This window comes from Globicephala melas, chromosome 13 (assembly GCF_963455315.2).
Source record: "Globicephala melas chromosome 13, mGloMel1.2, whole genome shotgun sequence".
Lineage (NCBI taxonomy): Eukaryota > Metazoa > Chordata > Mammalia > Artiodactyla > Delphinidae > Globicephala > Globicephala melas.
In genome coordinates, this window is record NC_083326.1 from 1,844,250 (window position 1) to 1,857,584 (window position 13,335).

At 40.5% G+C, this 13,335-nt stretch overlaps 1 protein-coding gene across 3 annotated transcripts in view; it reads left to right on the plus strand.

Moving 5' to 3' along the window:
• The window catches only part of SETBP1 (SET binding protein 1), a 375,356-nt gene that overhangs the window by 347,233 nt on the left and 14,788 nt on the right, over positions 1-13,335 (plus strand). The window lies entirely within an intron of this gene.

The following is a 13,335-nucleotide window of genomic DNA, read 5'->3' on the forward strand; positions in this document are numbered from 1 at the left end:
ATGTGTCTCCATTCCAGAAGAGGAAGCTAATGGGAAGGAAACTTGCCCCAGGAACCTGTGGACACTCAGAATTCCAACTCAGATCCAAGGCCCATGCTCTCAACCACTGCATTTCACTACCTCCTGTGCTCACCATGGTTGAGAGATGGTAATCAGAGTTTCCCTGAGGACTTGATTCATTCTAGCTCATGATATCATGAATTCCTCAATAGTCACCAGACTCCTCACTGGCAGTTTATAGAGTACAAGCGCCTTACTCAGACATCCCATATGCTCTGCCTTCCGCTACTCCCCACATCACCTCCCAGCAGTCCCGCGCACCAACCCCAGTTTGCCGCGCTCATCCCTACTGCCAGGAAGGAAGGCCTTGTACTTGGCTTAACACCTTTCTTTAGGACAGCCTTACTCAGTTCCTATTCACATCCCACAGATCTTCAAGGCCCAGGGAGTCACACCTCCTCTGAATGCCTGTAGCATCCAGTGTCTCTGCCATGCATTTACCACCCACTTGTAGACTACATGAGAAATGCTTCTATTTAACTTCTTCTCTCTCATGACAGAATTGTTTGTACATCAGAGATAGAATCCATGATTTAGATTCTTGCTATCTTCATGGCACACAGAGTGATGGCACATTCCATAAAATGTGTTGAATTGATGCACTGGTAAATGTTAAGCATATTGCAGTATTTACAAATGCCTATTATGATTAGAAGCCCAAGAAGACACTCGTTATTGATATTCACCTAAACTTATCTTCTAATTCAGCAGTTTGCTTTAAGCAGAGAACTCAGCTACATACCTACCTCCTTCATGGAGACCATTGGTAATTAGAAAATGAGCCCAACTGAAATAACAGAAAGAACTATTTGGAATGACACTTCCCAAACTGAGTTTCACAAAATATTGGTAGGTGTTTTGGGATAGATGTTTTCATAGTTAGGTGAGTGTGAGGAATGCTACACTGCATCTGCTTCCTTTCTGCAGGGTTTTTCTGAGCTTTTAATTGACCGATGTGCATTGTAAGGTTCCAGGAGGGTGAGACACAGAATTTCATGGTCTTACCTGACCACAAAACTCATTTTTTTGGCAATAGCTCTTAAAATCTCTTGGAAGTGGTATTCTTCCCAGGCACTTGGGAAATCTTGCTCTGAAGAAACGGGATCATCTCTCAAATATGATCAAGATATTAACATCTTTCACATGCTAGGTGTGAAATGAAAAGTTTTTTATGGAAATGCCAGGTAAACGATGCCAGCAATGAGAACAAGGAGAGGTCCTAGAAGGAGAGTCACAGAGGAAAGGGGAAGAAGCTGCCTCTGAGACTTGCAGCACCTTTATGGGAGGGCGCCTGTGGAGGGAGTCCGAGAAGTGGGCACTGCTGGAACTCTGGGAATTCATCACTTGTCTGGAGCGAAAGATTTGGGCCAAGGTCTGCGTACCCACCCAGATAACTGCTTGCTCGACCCTGTCGGTTAAGCTCTGGAGGCCTCCTTTAGCCTCCCTTTATGGATTTAAAAGTTAGCCTGCATGTTTCCGCCTTTGCTTGCCAAGCACAGATATTTCCCAGAGGCAAAAGACAGGTGATCCCCTATTTTCCTTCCCTGAACTCTTTCCATGCTGTGTGAGAGAACACATTCTTGGGATCCCAAGCTTCTACGGGCTTGCCTTCTCTATTTGCGTTCAATAATTTACAAATATGCCAAATGGGCGTAGAAACAGGTGGGTATTAAACTTTTAAACCTGCCTCTCTGGTAATCAGAGCTGAGCCAAAGCTCTCCTGTTTCAGGATGTAGGAATGGGCTGTTTATTTTTGGCAACGCTCAAATGAGACCCTCATGAGAGTTTCACAGATTTGGTCCATTTCCGGGTCTTAGGCTGCAGAGCAGAACTTTTGTGGGAAAACAGACTAAAGATCTACTCCAGGTGCTGAAGGCCAGACCTTCCTGAGATTCCACTCCCCACAGACAAACGTCTTCCCACAAACCTAAGAGAGTTAGGGTCGAACAGCCTGGGCTCATGCCCAATACCCTGTTTCACACGTGAAGAAATTGATGCTTCTGAGATTCAGAGATTTGCCTGAGGTCATGCAGTTGGATTGGAACCCAAATTTCTTGATTTACTGCCTGATTTCCAGGGGAATCTCATTTCTATCATAGGCCCAACAGTAGCAAAGGCAGATTTCTTTCCCCCTAATTATGGACTCCTACTTCTTTTAGAGAACAGTGAGTGAAACTCATAATGTGAGGCTTTAAGCAAAGTCAAGCATACAGAAGGCAGCTAATAAATAGGTTCTGGGTTTGATTTCATTCAGTTGGGTGCGTGTACATTAGTCATACATATTTCTGATGAGACAACTCACTTAATTGTTGTTTTCTTTAGAGTCCCATCTTTCATTATAAGTAAGGTAATTTAGAATTACTTCTGGCCATATAAAGAAATCAACTTATTTTTCAATAGGTCGTCGTTTCTACAGAGTGGTTTTGAAGACTCAGACAAGTGCAGAGAAGGTAAAGGAAAGAAGAGTAAAATTAAGTGGCTTATAAAGCAAAATTAATTTAAGAAATCATTTATTGAGTTTTTATTTTTTTGGCCACGCCGCACGACATATGGGATCTTAGTTCCCCGAACAGGGATCGAACCTGTGCCCCCGACAGTGGAAGTGTGGAGTCCTAACCACTGGACTACCAAGGAATTCCCTATTGAGTTTTTTAAATACTAAAATAATTCAATTAATTTGAAATTACTTTTATTTTAAAATAATGGAAACTAAGGTATCTAGTACAGTTCCTGACACATAGTAGATGCTCAATAAATAATCACTAAGTGAAATGAATGCTTACGAGGCAGTAGCTGTGTGTTTATTCTGTACCAAACAAGATGGGAGACATCTGAGAAAAACATGCTTGATATTGGAACTGCTTAACAAGCAAATGGAAAAATCTTTGACAGACATGTGGTAAGCTGTCAGTAAATACTTGCCAAATAATTGATCAGTCTATATCCTAATGGTATTTTTTCAAACAGGTAATCTTTGGTAAAAGAAAAAAAAAGGAACCTTTCCCACCTTATTTTATAAACATTATAATGTGGAAGAAATGAATGTGGGTCAAAGGCTTAAAAATAATGTCTTTTTCTAGCTCGCGCATGTGTGTGTATGTATATTTTTGTTTGTTTAAGGCAATTTTTTAGCTTCTCCGAGTCTGAGAGTCATGCTGATTATGAAGGTATTGATTTGGAGGAAGACACAGAAGAGGAGCTGAAGGAGAGGGTGGCCAGACTGAGAACATGTCAGTCTGTGAGCTACTGGGAGGGAGGGAAGGCACTGGCTGCCACTGGTGCTCAAGCAGTTCAGCCTTCGTGATCAAACTGCTCAATAGCCATTGATCAGCTGCAGTCCCCTGGCACAACAAAGGAGGTCTGGTTCAAGGGAGCACTGCATCATTATTGTGAGTAATTAGGGCTAATGCAGTGAAAGCTTCAATAAAGTTTGTTCAAAATGATGCATAATTTGAAATAACTTCCATTGCACTGTCCCAATAATGACTGAATAACCACACCAGATAATCTGTACCTGAATAAGTCAGCCTTATTTTTCTGATCTTCTACACGTTGAACTAACTTCTCAGGGAGGTTATACGATATGTAGAGAGTGCATGATTTTACTACTGAAACATGCCCCCCACTCACACTTTGTATTAATATTTAAAATGAGACTATATTATTACGTAAATTACAAATTTTGTAGGAACTTCATAAAACACCAAGAAAAAAAAAGTTTCTTTGGTTCTGCAACTGAAAAGTCTAGAGTAGTAGTAATGGAAACGCAAGCAAACAGGAAGGCATTTCTTTCTTGTTTTCTCTCTCTCTCTCTCTCTCTCTCTCTCTCTCTCACACACACACACACACACACACACACACACACACACACACTGATAGTCTCTCATCTTAAATCCAAGTAGGAAAAAAGATATGTATCAGGGTTGCTATCACCAAATCTCACCTGCTCAAGGTGTAGCCCTGTTAGAGATGACAAGGGCAGCAGAGGGAGCACAGCTCTTATAGTTTGTATCTGTTTCGTACCAAGGCTAATATATTATTCTCTCAAACTATGTCATCTGCCCTGTTTAAAACTATCAGAGCAAGTGAAAATGTTTAAATTTCACAAGTCAGACATTTTGCTTCTAAAAGCAAAGATATATTAGGTAAACCATTTCGTTATTAAACCAAACTATCAGCCCCATCAGAACTGGCTGTTACCTGTAATCAAGATGCTAGACTTTAAGCTTGAAAAATTACCTGTACAAATTAAGAATGAATTCTTAATTCTAATGAAATCCAGCATTCTAGTAGCTGGAGCAAAAAATGATCACGAAAATTGCTTCTAACTCCCAAATTCTAGGATGCCTGACTTTTCTGTTAACCAACCGCCATTTATGGAGAGGGACCCAAAAAGATGAAATGTTATCCAGGTACAAATGCAAAAAGCAGTGAACAGGAATTTCAGAATTGTAAAGTAATTTATTTATTTTTTGTCCTGTGTGGTATCATGATCTGAAGTTCCTAACCAAAATAATGGGTCGATTCAGCCAAAAGTCTTGTCTTTCCAAAAGAACCAAAATAGAGCAAATAAATGTGCAAGTTAATAGGATTTGAAACATCCAAGAGCCATAAGTATACAAACCAAAGAAGTCATCGAGTTGTAAAATAAATTTCTCTAAGTCCAGATTAATCACTTAAAATATACAGTAGGAAAAGTTCAAAAAGATCTAGAGAAAATAAAGCTTTATTTTAAAAACAAATCATTCAAATTTTCTGAAAAGTGCTACCTACCGGCCCATGTTGAAGCAGCACAGAATCACTCTGTTTGCCTAGCGAGCTCTACTGAACATGAGGTTCTTGATGAGCCCTCTCGCTGTGGCTTTGGGCCATGAAGAGATCCAGCAGGGTTGCAAACTTCCATGCTTCCCTGAAGACCCCATCACACCAAAGGCCTTCTGAAAAACTTCCAATTTTTTTGCCCGAAAAGGAGAAAATAAGCTCTTTTCTGATTTAAACTGGACATTCTGGAAAAGCTGAGCTGTTCCGTGGCTAAGGCTGTAAACATCCCCAAGAAGCACCAAATTCTCCAGAATCTGGGCCCATCTTCTTGGAAATGTCAGCCAGCACCAAACTCCTTTGGAATCCCCACTGTCAGAGTGGAATTTGCAAAAAACTAAAAACTCATGTCAAGGATTCATTCAATTCTTTAATGAGGAAACCAACATGGTGATAAAGCTGGTCCAAAAAGAATTAGAACTAGAAGAAAAGGGCATTACAGGAATGTAGGCATTGGAGAAAGAATGCCGAGCAAGATTGTTCAGTTAATGTCCTAATGGACAATAAAACCATAGCCTCTGGGCTTATCTTTTCTACTGGAAAGGAATCATTTGCATATTTTCTCGGCAAAAATCTACAAGTTAATATATTACCTGACAGAATCTGGGGCTTAATTAGTAGTGGATAGTGAATCCCCTGTAAGATGGCACTAAGACTCCACAAGGACATGCACCCTTCCATTTGCCTTGTTTCTAAGTTTTGGCTCCTTTTTCTTGACACCACTTGTGGGCTGTGCAGTGCTCTAGTTGAACGCATGTGTTCTTGCTTCCAATCGCCTGCATTGGAAGTTCAGTACTGCACTAAAGCAGCTGGGTGTTCAGTCCTCAGTGTTCACACCTGTGAAATGGTGAAAAGCATGCCACCCAGTGTAGAGGATTGTGGTGAGGAATAAATGAGGTAATCCTTGTGAAAAATCTTAGCAGAGGGCTTCCCTGGTGGCGCAGTGGTTGAGAGTCCGCCTGCCGATGCTGGGGACACGGGTTCGTTCCCCGGTCCGGGAGGATCCCACATGCCGCGGAGCGGCTGGGCCTGTGAGCCATGGCCGCTGAGCCTGCGCGTCCAGAGCCTGTGCTCCGCAACGGGAGAGGCCACAACAGTGAGAGGCCCGCGTAATGCAGAAAAAAAAACAAACAAACAAATCTTAGAAGAGTGACTGACACATAGGAAGAGTTCAGCAAATTTGTGCTATTGTTGCTGCTACTATTGTTGTTCTTATTGTTATTGCTATTACCTATTTTCCACCCTGGAATGTTCCTGTCTCCTTCACCCACTCCTCAAGCTATTTGGATATCTAATTCATAATTACTCTTCACAACTCAGCTTAGGTGCCTTCAACTCTAGGAAGCCTTCCCTTACACCCACTTTGAGAATCACCCCACGGCCAAGTTAGACACCACATCCTCTGTGCTCCTCTCCCTACAAGCTGGTTGATCACTGGTCCCTACATTTAATGTAGTGTCTGTCTCTCATGCTGCACTGTCAACTCCCCTATTGTCAGGCCTTATTTGACTTTGAAACCCCAGTACCTAGCACTGAGGTGGGCAAACAACAGCTAATCATTAAGTATTCATCAAAATGCACTGAACAACTGTTTCCTGCACAAAACCATCTGGTGCATGAAAACATATACTCTAGCATGATATTTATTAGAGCTGAGAGGCAGTGATTTGCCTTTATTTTCCATGGCAGCCCCAGAAACAGCAAACCATCCTGAGACTGTTCAGCAGAGGGAGCAACCTGAAAGGGACCCCTGGGGCCTCCAGAATCTTCTGTTCAGTAACGGCAGACTAGCTCCGGGCTAATCCACCAGGATATCCTCCAGGGAAGATTATTTTCAAGTTAAGGAGTCAGCCTATATGGCATGGTATGTGTAGTGCATAGGTATGTGTTTATTCAGAGAAGGAAGAACTTTTACCCATAAATGTCTCCCTTCACTCAGAAGTTCTGTGGGATTTTCAGGATGAGCTTCTCAATGGAAAGCTGGAGATTATACTGGACTAGGTGTAATTTAATTATTTTATATATGCTAGTCTTGCATTCTGTTCAGAGTATTGATTTCCTGAGGGCAGCAACCATTTCCTATTTAAGATTTGTCCCATTCAATGAGTATTGTGTATCCCATGAATTCACAGAACCTTGGGTTCAATGGGATGAAAACAAGAGAAACAAAATCCAGGAACACTGTTATTAAGCAACATATAATCATACTTGGGTGTCAAGAAGCTCGTGCAGTGCTCGGTGCATAGTAAATACTCAGCAAACATGCCTGGACTGGACTTAACTAATTTTTCTCTCTCCAGAGCTGAGATTTTAGGAAAGACAGAAGGTTTAATGACAGGTTGGAAAGTGCTGTGTCTGTGAGAAGTTTAACTCAATTTATCTTCTCTGCATGCTTTGTACAGATCATACTCCCAACCACCTCTTGCCACAGTCAGACCCTCTTAAAAATCGAGTAATGATAATAATACATTTACCTTCTTCCCAGTGATAGTATCATTCACACCTCCATTGAAACCCAGTGGGAGGTTTGGCTGTGAGGCATCACACTCAGGGGGAGTCAGGTACGATTATTGTAATGAGACTCCACGCTCAGAAATGCAGGAAAGAAAACCTCCCAAACATGAAGCAATTTCTGTTAAGATACTCATTTTATATCAAATATTCAAACTCCTCTTTATAAATAGGAGAGAACGAAAGGACACTCTTCCAGGGAAGATTTTATGTGGACGAGAACAAAAGGGCACAATATTTTATGATCAGTTTTGAGATGAAAGTGGCACGCCTGCCTTATTCATTGGCTTTTTCCATTTCCAGAAGTCTGATTAGATTGTTGGTTTAATGGTGGTGAGATAATGTAGTGGCAACTGAAAGCAACTGTGTTAATGAGAAGAGGGGACAGTGCTTTGGGTTTCCTGTAATTAATGGAGAGTTTTTGAAAAACTTCTTGGTTCCAGTGAAGTTGGCATACTGAGCCCAGCTGTGGAGAGGGGGGACAAGGTCTTTCCTGCTTATTGCTCTGGAAATGGCCTCAGGCAACGTGGAAGAACTGTGTAATGACCGTCATTAAGAATGATCTTTAGTGGTCCAGGCAGACTGTAAGTCAGTCTCAGAGACTGGAGAAAGAATTTAGAGAGAACAGACAGGTGTGACAAAGAGAAAGAGACAGACAGAAAGACACAGAGAGAGGTATAACTCACCCGCAGCCCTCTCCACTCTGCGTTTGAGGGTCACTGGAATAATCCCAGAGCACCTCCCAGGGGGCCTCCTTCTCCTGCTGCTTAAATGAGAATTGACTAGACAAGACTGGATTAGAATAGACTAGAACGGATCTCTGCAAACCCCTTCATGTTGCAGCTGGGAAATTCAGCTCAGAGAAGTGAACTGAATTACAAATATTACCTGCTAGGAATTAGGAAACCTGGACTCTTTCTGGCTACCACACAGACGTAAAGTGAAAACTGCATTTGAAATTCAAGGACCAGTGTTACTGCATAGCCTGCAGTACTTAATTCATTTCCTTAGGTGAGTCACAGTCTAAATGAGACTTCTGAGTCTCAGTTTCCTTACCAGTGAAATGAGAAAAATAATTTCTGCTTTTTAGGCAGTAGTGAGAAAGAAATGAAACAGCACCAATCCCATGTTCAAAACAATAGATCACTATTTTATGCCCCCTCTCATGTTAAAAATGAAGTCATATCATTCCAGGATTTAATCATGTTAAGTCATAATTTAGTCATGTTATGACTCAGATCATAATACCCATTAACTATCTTTAGAAGTTTTATCCTCACTACCTCCTCCAAATACCCTTATCTCAGGGCACAGTCAAACCCCACCCCCTTACCTGTTAGGGCTTCATATTGAGCTCATCTTACTGGAACTTCTATAAGGCTTTGTTAAAAATTGTCAGATATTTTTTAAGTACCTGCCACAATGATACATACAAGTAAAGATTAGTGCTTGCCCTAGGAGAACTTTCACACTATTTGGGAAGGCCTGACTCTAAGACGTGAGATGGCCAAGTAATATTTTTAACTTAATAGATTGAATAATCTCAGATACTAACAGAGCTATCATTTAGCAACCAAGAAATCATTAGTTTCCAACTGAAGGGCGCTAAGGGAGTTCAGAGGACACTGAGATGACCTGTGCATGCGTATGTGTTTATTCAAAGAAGGAGGAACTTGTACACATAAATGTGTCCCTTCACTCAGAAGTTCTATGGGATTTTCAGAATGAGCTTCTCAATGGAAAGCTGGAGATTATACTGGCCTAGGTGTAATTTAGTTACACTAGGACACTGAGATGATCTGGGAAGAGAAGAGTTGAGATGGCCTTCTAAGGATGGAACAAATTAAAAGCACAGATATCTCTAAGAGAGGAGTGTATGTGGAAATAATGGCAGATGAGGCTGGAAGAGAGGTTTAGGGTCAGAACCTAGAGTCCCTGAAATTCTAGAATGAGTCATGGTGACCCTTCTGAAGGACAGTGATATCAAAATAAAGCCATGGGCCAATAGCTGTCTGCAGTTGTATTTTGATTGGCCTACACAGGTTTATACATTTTTTTTAATTAATCTGCAGATTGTAAACATCAGGAGATTTACATAATAATCAAGAGTTCTGGCTTTTTGAAACTCATATTATCTGATAACTTTGGGCTTAGATTCCTACCTGGCAACAATGATTGATACAGAATAACATTTGCCCCATTAGATGGGCCATATTCTCTTTAGTTTCCCATGTCCTCCCCTATTCCCCCCACCTTTCTTCCTAATCCTGGCCAACCTCACTCATTATATTGGCTGTCTGGCTCCCTATAGGGAACCCTTAAAGGCATTTGACCTGGAGAAAGCAGCAGGATCAAAACAATATGCAAGAAGGCCTAGTCTAGCAGAAGTAGGGCAGGTGATCTGTAGTAATACCTTGTGTTATTCAACTATGAAATTTGGCGGTTAGAAAAGGCCTTTGAAATTGTAAAACTGAGAGAAATTTGGTGTTCTGATGCAGTCATTAGTAGAAAATTAACAGGAAACCCAGGTTTTCTCATTTCTTGTCCAGCTCCTTGTCTTTTTTTGCCTTCTTAAGGAAATATGATATAAAATTCACTTTGAAATAGGGCAACCCTTGCTTGAATCTTTGAGTCCATGACTTCTAAGATGTGTCCTTTGGGGCAATTATTTAACCTCTGAGGTCTCAGTTTTCATCTCTGTACAACAGAGATAGTAATGTCTTCACATGGTTGTGATCACAATTAAATGAGGAAATATGTGAAGTACTGCAGACTGCACCATAGATTCTCCAAAAATATTAGATTCTCCCCCTTTCCCATAGTTTCATATGAGAGCAGAGATGATGCTGTCCACTTACCTTGTATGGTCTATGGTACGACACAAAGAGTACATGCTACAAAAACAATCATTGAGTAAATGAATGACCCAAGAACACGTACACCCCACCCCACCCCCAGCAAAGAATAAAAATTCTTTTTCTCCCACTCCCCCACCCAAGCTCCTAAAATGTGACATCTGTTATTTTAATGTCCTTTGTAAGTAACTCTATTAGTTTGCTTTATGAGGTCTACTTTCGAAAGAGACAAAAGGAGAGAACTTAGCTGCTTACCATCTCTCTCAAAGTTTCTCACCTGTTGAAGAATCCTCTTCCCTAGGAATTGTTCTGTTTCCTTGAAACCTCTTTAAACTAAGAGAGACCAGATAGCCTTCATACAACAATAAGGAAACGTGAGTCTGTGTACCAATGGACAATTTCTAAGGACAGAGAGAAAGTACTGATGGAGGGAATTTCAACTGTTCAGTGATTCCAGCAATGTCTGTGAACACCCTGTGTGGCCTGGACCCAGGACTTGCCCCATAAAGATGACAGAGCTCAGAACAAAAGAGAGTAAGCCTGATATTACCTTTAAATTCAGCAGGGGATCAGACCAGCCTCAAGCAGTGTTCCTGGGTTGCTGGGAATAGTTTCAGTGCTCAGAAACACTCCTCCAAGGGATTTTCTTGCCCTCCAATACCTGAAAATATTTTGAGAGAACTTTCATTATTTTGAAATTCAGGTTTTTGTCAGCGCCTTTTAGGTCCAATCCTGGTCTTTGTCTCGTACAAGTTGCCAGAGTTAAGTGATTTGGGCTTTACATATGGAAAGTTCATTTTGTTGTGTAATTAATGGGAAGCAGACTTTGGGAAGCTGATGATCCAGGCCCTTATTTATATGAGAGCATATGTCTGTGTTTTGTTTATGACTCACTCTCTTACTCCACTCATTGTAACTTGGGTTTGTTTACACTAACTTTTCCTAGAATCCGAGCCACATGGTATATGAGCCAATAATTTATGGTTTCTAAAAGGGAAAGATGATGAATGAGCTTTTTCCTGTTAAATTGTCAAATCTTAAATTGAGAAGTATTTGCTGCGTTAAGTCTGTCCAAGCTTATATTTGAAAAAAAGGTAAAGCAATAGCAACAAAAACAAAAACCCCAACCTACTGGTATAGTGCTCACAACTTGAATGTATATATAATTTGCCAAGAGAGCACGTGACCACTCCCCCGCAATAAACCATTATAATTCTGATCCAAATGTTCAGCAATGAAAAGACCATTCATCCCCCCACCCCCCACCCCTCCTCTCTCTCTGGCTCTGTCTCTCTCATTTCTGGTGTTACATAATTAATATATAATATGTACATGTCTCCCTTTTCCAGGGGACCCATTGTTTTAATCAATCGGTGGACTTAAATGTTCAAGCTGGTTTTCTTAATGGTGCTAAATAAGTTCCAAACTTGTTTTTGTCATTGAAGCTTCACTTCTCCTATGGGGTGGTTTGGATTTCAGTCTATATTTCACAGTACTTCAGTGCTTTTTGTCATAGCTTGGATACTCCAAACAGTTAGTGGTGCTCTGAGGAGAGTAGGGAATCGCTAAAATATGTGAAGATCTAGTTTAATTTACAGTGATTTGGATCCCCTTCAATAAATCCTTTTCTATTTTACACACAGATTTTACAAAATAGATGGTAAGTGTTGGCTTAGGGTGAGTCATATGGATTGATTCCATTTCAAGTAAGTCAGCTGAGCTTGTGCTGGTCCCCAGTAGGAGGAAGTTGGAACTGAGTGCCTAGCACAACGCCTGGCACAAAGTGGGCTCAATCCATATTTGTTCTAAGAATACATAAGAATGGCTAAGATATGGTCCTTGTGCCTTAAGAAAACACAACTTAAGAGAAGAGATAAATGCAGATTAATCCCATGATCTTAAAACAGGACAGACTATGTGAAGTGCTATCAGAGAGATATAAGCAATGTACAGGGGACCAGAAAGATTAACGTTGAAATGAGAGTACTTCATGGCTTTTAGGAAGAGGACTTTATTTCACTGAATTCCAGCTGAAATTGGAAAGCACTGGAACCACACCTAGCATTGTTTTGTCTTTTTCTTTTTTTTTCCCACTAGGGTAGGAGAATTGCCTCTGGATAAAAGAAAAATGTAAGACTTTTCTTTCCCCACTCCAATGTCAGATGCAATATCCTTTCTGGCAGAAATAATAGAGCTGGGCATACACCTGTAGGCTATGCAAAATTATTGTTTCTGTGGTACATCCATTGTCTACTAACCAGACACAAAAATATATGAAAGTCTAAAGCAATGGGTATAAATTGCTTGCTGGTGTTATGAAGAATTCAGGGATATTTTATTGTATAAATTGACATTTTTTCTTGCGAAACTTCAATAAAGAGAAAAATAGTAGCAGGCGCTTGAGTCACATGAATCATGCCCAGAGGGATTAAAGGGAAGGTTGACATGAGGGTATTCAGACTCTCTGGAAACCTCACAAACATGGACCCTCTCTGAGAAAACAAAAATAAGATTCCAGACTTTCACAATGGACTAAAACCAATAAAATTAAATTTTGTAAATTTAAATAGAAGGCTTGCTTTTAAGCTCAAAAACCAATTCCACATAGCAATGGCCAAGTTTGGTGGCCAAACTTATGAAAGTGTTTAAGAGAGTTAATTGAGCTTCCATTTAATATGAACCAACCGTGTGATACTGCTGCAAAAAAAAAAAAAAAAAAAAATGCAGGTTGTTTTGTTGATCGTCTGTTTTTAATGTAGCTCACATTAATAGAACATTAATAGAAGTGTAGTGCCTTATGCATTCATCACTTCATACTTGGAAAATCAGTTCAATTCTGGGCACCAAAATTTAAGGTGGGATTTGTCAGATGATTAAATCTCCAGAGGAAGGTAATCAAAATGGAATATAGCCTAGAAGTAATCTCATATGAGACACAGATGAAGGAATTGAGGATATCTTACCTAGAACAGAGAAGACTTGGAGGTGTATAACTATTTTTACAGAATCATATTTATTCTGAAGTAAGGGTCCTGCCAAGAAATTAAGAGATTTGTCTGAAGGCAGAGAACTGAGGGGTGAAAAGTCACGA